Raw genomic sequence first — 7,263 nt, 5'->3', positions numbered from 1 at the left:
CAGGGACCAGCCGCGCTCGCCGTTCCCGCCGCCCATGACGCCACCGCCCGGAAACCCTGCACCTCGTCGGACCTCCCCGACCGCCTCCGCCCCGCACCTCTACCTCACCTCGCCCCTGCGCCCCTCCCCGGCGCCCCGGCGCATGTCGCCGACCACCACTGCCCGAGGTCCTTGCCGGATCGCCCCACTGTCTTCGCCGTCGTCCACGTCCTCCCCCTCGACGAACTTCCTCGCGCCTCATCGGCGAACCCCTACATCGGGGGTATGGAACCCCATCTCCCCCTGTTTCCTCTGTCCATGTCGTGCACCGCCGGCCCCGCCCCGCGCCTGCTCGCTCTGCCGCACGCACCTCGGCCTGCCTTTGGTTGCGCCCGAGCCCACACTGGCCAGCGCTCGCGCAATCCGGCGCATGACCTCACCACGACCCGCCGATGCCCTGCTCTGCACGCCGCCCACTCCGCCCACTCCCCGCCGCGGCCTCATCCCCTCGCTGCTGGCCTGTGCCCCCTCTCGCGCCCGTCCCCTGCTGCGATGCCTCGCCGCTGGCCCCGTGCCTCCCCCACCAGGTGTTGGTCTGCTGCGGTGGATGATGTTGCGGCCGTTGCCGCCACCGTCCGCCCGTGCCCTCCATGGCCCACGGCCACTCCCGCCCGCACTGGTCGCACCCATGTCACCCCACCTGTGCCTGGCCGCTCCTCCTATGCCTCCCCGTCTCAGGCCCGCGCGGCCGCCGGTGCCCTGCCGGGTTATGGCCTCTGCAGGTCAACGGGCACCCGCACCCGCTAACCACCGCCCCATTAGCCCCCCTGTGATTCTGATAGTGGGGCCCAGCCCCAGGAACAAAATAACAAAAAGAAAAGAAAAGAGAAAATGTAAAAAAAGAATTTAAAATAATTAATTAATTAAACAATTAACTAATTAATTAATTAAGTTAAATAGATCTGTGTACTAAACTAATTACATTAGTTAACCTAATTAGGTAATTAAACTAATTAGCTAGGTTAAATAAAACTGTGGCAATGACAAATGGGTCCCACCTGCAGGGTTGACCTAGTCAACTTTTGGCCCTGCTGACATCACGCTGACATCATAATTGCATTTCTTTAATTAAACTAATCTAGTAATTCTCGAAATGATTTAAATCTTTTAAATCAATATAAAATAAATCGTAGCACGGATGGAAAAACTTTGGACATGAAAGTTGCTCAGAACGACGAGACGAACCCGGATACGTAGCCCATTCGTCCGCCACGCATCCCTAGCATAGTGAACACGCAACTTTCCCCCTCCGGTTCGTCTGTCCAAAAACGTGAAACACGGGGGATAATTTCCCGGATGTTTCCCCCCTTCACCGGTATCACCTCGTACCGCATCAGGTCACCCCTAGCACATAATGCCGCATCTTGCTTTTTGTTACATTGATTGCTCTGTTATTTATTGTGTCCCCCTTCATTACTTCTTTCCGGTAGACCCCGAGACTGCCAGAGACCCCCAGTACGACTACGGTGTTGAAGACCCCTCTCTCTTGCCAGAGCAACCAGGCAAGCCCCCCCTTGATCACCAGATATCGCCTACTCTCCTGTATACTGCTTGCATTAGAGTAGTGTAGCATGTTACTGCTTTCCGTTAATCCTATTCTGATGCATAGCCTGTCATTGTTGCTCCAGCTGTTGATACCTTACCTGCAATCCTATATGCTTAGTATAGGATGCTAGTTTACCATCAGTGGCCCTACATTCTTGTCTATCTGCCATGCTATACTATCGGGCCGTGATCACTTGGGAGTTGATCACGGGTATATACATATACATAATATATGATACTTGTGGTGACTAAAGACGGGTCGGCTCGTAGGAGTACCCGCGAGTGATTCATGGATTGGGTCCGAAAGGACGTTTGTCCCGACGGCCCTCTGAGTGGATCTTTGTGGCGAAGCGACAGGGTAGGTTGAGACCACCTAGGAGAGAGGTGGTCCTGGCCCTGGTCGGCATTCGCAGTTATTTCAAGATAACATGTTTAACGAGATCTTGGTATTTGATCTGAGTCTGGCTACTGGCCTATACGCACTAACCATCTACGCGGGGACAGTTATGGGCACTCGACGTCGTGGTATCAGCCGAAGCCTTCGTGACGTCAGCGACTGAGCGGCGCGCACCGGATTGGACTGGAATGCCTGCTAGGCTAGGTCTGCTTTCGGCCGCGTTCGCAATGTGCAGGTGTGCAAAGGGAGATGGGCCCAGACCCCTGCGCCATAGGATTTAGACCGGCGTGCTGACCTCTCTGTTGTGCTTAGGTAGGGCTACGACGTGTTGATCTTCCGAGGCCAGGCATGACCCAGGCAAGTGTGTCCGGCCAAATGGGATTGAGCATGTTGGGTTATGTGGTGCACCCCTGCAGGGAAGTTAATCTATTTGAATTGCCATGATCTTGGGTAACAGGACGACTTAGAGTTGTACCTTGACCTTATGAAAACTAGAACCGAATACTTAATAAAACACACCCTTCCAAGTGCCAGATACAACCAGTGGTCGCTCTCTCACAGGGCGACGAGGGGAGGATCATCGGCTAGGATTATGCTATGCGATGCTACTTGGTGAACTTACCATCTACTCTCTTCTTCTGCTGCAAGATGGAGGTTACCAGAAGCGTAGTCTTCGAAAGGACCAACTATCCCCCTCTTATTCCGGCATTCTGCAGTTCAGTCCACATATGATAGCCTTATTCCAGTTGATACCAATGCATACATATGTAGTGTAGCTCCTGGCTTGCGAGTACTTTGGATTAGTACTCATGGTTGCTTTTCTCCCCCTTTTCCCCTTTCCTATACCCGATTGCTGCGACCAGATGTTGGAGTCCAGGAGCTAGACGCCACTGTCGATGACGACTACTACTACTCGGGAGGTGCCTACTACTACGTGCAGCCCGCTGACGACGACCAGGAGTAGTTTAGGAGGATCCCAGGCAGGAGGCGTGCGCCTCTTTCGATCTGTATCCCAGTTTGTGCTAGCCTTCTTAAGGCAAACTTGTTTAACTTATGTCTGTACTTAGATATTGTTGCTTCCGCTGACTCGTCTATGATCGAGTTCTTGTATTCGAGCCTTCGAGGCCCATGGCTTGTATTATGATGCTTGTATGACTTATTTTATTTGTAGAGTTGTGTTGTGATATCTTCCCGTGAGTCCCTGATCTTGATCGTACACATTTGCGTGTATGATTAGTGTACGGTCAAATCAGGGGCGTCACAAGTTGGTATCAGAGCCGACTGCCTGTAGGAATCCCCATTCCACGCTCCCTGGCCGAAGTTGAGTCTAGACATTACAAAAAACTTTTACTAACATGGCTGTGTGCCTTACGGGCCCACGTCGCCATCTGGGTGGTATTAGGATGTTTTACTCCTCGATCCTTACCCTGGGACTTTGATCTCTCTTCTATTCGGGTTAAATGATTTTGCTAAAATCTAACTCTAGGTTCTCGTTACCACTTCCTGCCGGAGAACCCTTTCATTACGGATGGTCGACTGCTTCAACAGAAGATTCTGACAATACTCTCTGATATTTTCTCGAGACCTTGTGCCTGTTGCTTTTGCAATTCCCTACCATCAAAAAATCCCTATGGATAAATACTTACACCTGTCGTTCTTACTTTTATTCCCAGTTGGTCTTGTTATTACAAGATACCCCGTAATACTCATCGTTGTTTCGATAATCCTTTGGGCTTACTGCCTTGTTGTTCTTTGTCACCTGAATACCCCTACGGATAATTCTCGCACTTATCGAGTATCTGCTCATCCCCCAGTGGTTCATGTGTTTCACAATGGTCATCGAAATACTATTCGATCCTCCAAAAATCCTTAGTAGCTTATTGCTCTGCAATACTTGTCTGCTTGTATGGTGGATGCTTTCCATATGTCTGGCAATATTCGTTAGTATCCTTAGGCACCGTCATTTTGATCCCTTTGATTCAACATGAGTGCGAATGCACGCAATCATCAGTTGATCCTTTTAAATTATCTTTCCGGCTCAGACTGAGCTGGTTCTCAACCAATCCAATTGCCGTCGATTGTACCCCTAAGGCTATTCAACTTATCCATCCCTAATCAGAACATTGCTTCTGATCCCTTGATTTGAAAATCACAATTCCTTTGCATTGAGCTTTGAATTAGTCGGTTGTTTCTATAATAAGATCTCCTTGCATTCTTTCTCCTTCTAGTTGAGTACCGATGCTCACATCAGATCCTTTATGGACCATCAGAACCTTGTTGGATTTTATCCGACAACGTCCTTCATATTCAATCACTTTGGAAGTTCTTTCCCTGATACATAATGCCTTTGGTAAATCATATTCTTTGATTTGGCCAACCATGCTTTGCTTTCGAGCTGGTGATATTTTCTATTGAAGCTTGTGGTATATGTTTCCACGATCCCCCGATGGGTTGAACCAACGCCTTCCCTAATCGATGTGAACCCGAAAGATTTCACGGGTCATACTTATCTGGTATTGCACCAGGTAAAACTTCCAACAACTAATGTCATTTTAGAAATACGAGGAGGTGAATGGAAGGTCATGCATTGAGGAAGTGGGAGTCGACCTTGAACCTTTGTGTTCATGCCCATGGACACGATGTAGATCATATCATGGAAGCTTCTTGTAATAATAACTATTTCCTTGATATAATATCCTTGGTATCAGTGAATTGATCCTTTGCAATCGTGGTTCCGACCATATGTTCTTCTTTGATCCCATTTCTCGGGCAAGTTTAAGGACTTGTCTTCTGTGGATCAATACACCTGTCCAACCTTTACTTTGATCTTTCGTCGAGTATTACACCCTGCTATCTCGAGATCATCACGGGACTGCATAACTTTTTATGAGTTCTTCGTCAAGTACTACATTCTCACCGATTCCAATTTCCATGGGCTCTGAGTTATTAAACACTCAAAGACACCGATAACTAAACCGAGTCCGCACTACGGTTCAACAACTCTTAGTAATCTTCTTTATGTACGAGTTTGTACCCGATCATGCCCTTCCTAGCCTGATCGGCTATATCATTATCGTGCAACTTTTTAACTATGCTATCTGGTCCTTCTTTCCGAAGCACAATTTTCGACGATGAGCTAAGCTTACGTCGACTTTCCTCGTCATATCATTTCGCCTTGAACAACAAGCTTGATTCCGAGTTTGTATCGTATTCGTGGTTTCAATAACTTCTCGCTTCATCATTCCGTTAACTTGATGTCATCGCCGATCGGTTACATCTTCCAGAAACCTCTCGACAAATGTGTCGTGATCATCATCAACATTTTGACCCCTTCCAAGATATCAATTGAATTCATGATGAGAAGTACCCTCCTTGCCCTTGATGATTTGTGTTATCATCGACCACTTTATTGCCTTCCGTTCAACACAAATTTGTTCGTGTTTCTAGCAACCCTATTGCTTTCAAGTTAATGGTCGATAATTCATTCTTAGACTATTGCTTGTTGAATCACATTTCTAACATTGAGCATGCTGCCTAAGACCATATTTTGGGTCCACTTTTCAACCAATGCTTAATTGTGTATGTTTTCCTCGAGCATACATCCTTATATCATTTGATCTGACAAATGTTATCTCCTTGTTCACATAAGTGTAGAAATCCATCTTTTGAAAATCTCTATGAGTTGTCGCCAACTCCATCAGCCACCTCTTCATCCTCTCCTTGGTTAAATGATGAACTCTTGTTTTGGAACTCGCTTCCATAGTTCATTTCCAAGAATCTTACATTATCATCTTGTCAATGTGTGTTACACCTTTTCTTCTCAGGCACCCTGAGTCTGAGGTATCCTAACACCGACCAGATCTGAATCCCGGTCACATATGATGGTTGGAATATATTTCCAAGGGTAATAACAATGTTCTTTTATGACCCGAAGGTGATGTCGTGCCCAGCACACCTGGCCGGAGGACCTACTATTATAGATTCCTTTTTAGTAAGGTTATCCATTCTTCCATGAGGAAATTGAAAGACTTATTCTATGACTTATTCCTGATGGATCCTTTGTGTTTCCAAAGTCTGACCTTTGCTTGAAGATCATGTCAATGCTATCTCAAAGCATATATACGTACCTAGTCAACTTTTAGCCCTGCTGACATCACGCTAACATCATAATTGCATTTCTTTAATTAAACTAATCTATTAATTCCTGAAATGATTTAACTCTTTTAAAATCAATATAAAATAAATCGTAGCACGGATGAAAAAACTTTGGACATGAAAGTTGCTCAGAACGACGAGACGAACCCGGATACGCAGCCCGTTCGTCCGCCACGCATCCCTAGCATAGTGAACACACAACTTTCCCCCTCCGGTTCGTCTGTCTGAAAACACGAAACATGGGGGATAATTTCCCGGATGTTTCCCCCCTTCACCGGTATCACCTCGTACCGCGTCAGGTCACCCCTAGCACAACGTAATACCGCATCTTGCTTTTTGTTACATTGATTGCTCTGTTATTTATTGTGTTCCCCCTCCGTTACTTCTTTCCGTAGACCCCGAGACTGCCGGAGACCCCCAGTACGACTACGGAGTTGACGACCCCTCTCTCTTGCCAGAGCAACCAGGCAAGCCCCCCGTTGATCACCAGATATCGCCTACTCTCCTGTATACTGCTTGCATTAGAGTAGTGTAGCATGTTACTGCTTTCCATTAATCCTATTCCGATGCATAGCCTGTCATTGTTGCTTCAGCTGTTGATACCTTACCTGCAATCCTATATGCTTAGTATAGGATGCTAGTTTACCATTAGTGGCCCTACATTCTTGTCTATCTGCCATGCTATACTATTGGGCCGTGATCACTCGGGAGTTGATCACGGGTATATACATATACATAATATATGATACTTGTGGTGACTAAAGACGAGTCGGCTCATAGGAGTACCCGCGAGTGATTCACGGATTGGGTCCGAAAGGACGTTTGTCCCGACGGCCCTCTGAGTGGATCTTTGTGGCGAAGCGACAGGGTAGGTTGAGACCACCTAGGAGAGAGGTAGGCCTGGCCCTAGTCGGCATTCGCAGTTATTTCAAGATAACACGTTTAACGAGATCTTGGTATTTGATCTGAGTTTGGCTACTCGCCTATACACACTAACCATCTACGCGGGGACAGTTATGGGCACTCAACGTCGTGGTATCAGCCGAAGCCTTCGTGACGTCAGCGACTGAGCGGCGCGCGCCGGATTGGACTGGAACGCCTGATAGGCTAGGTCTGCTTCCGGCCGC

Source organism: Triticum dicoccoides, chromosome 4A (genome assembly GCF_002162155.2).
Source record: "Triticum dicoccoides isolate Atlit2015 ecotype Zavitan chromosome 4A, WEW_v2.0, whole genome shotgun sequence".
NCBI classification, from domain to species: domain Eukaryota; kingdom Viridiplantae; phylum Streptophyta; class Magnoliopsida; order Poales; family Poaceae; genus Triticum; species Triticum dicoccoides.
The sequence above is the reverse complement of the archived record's forward strand: the minus strand, read 5'-3'. Positions refer to the sequence as shown.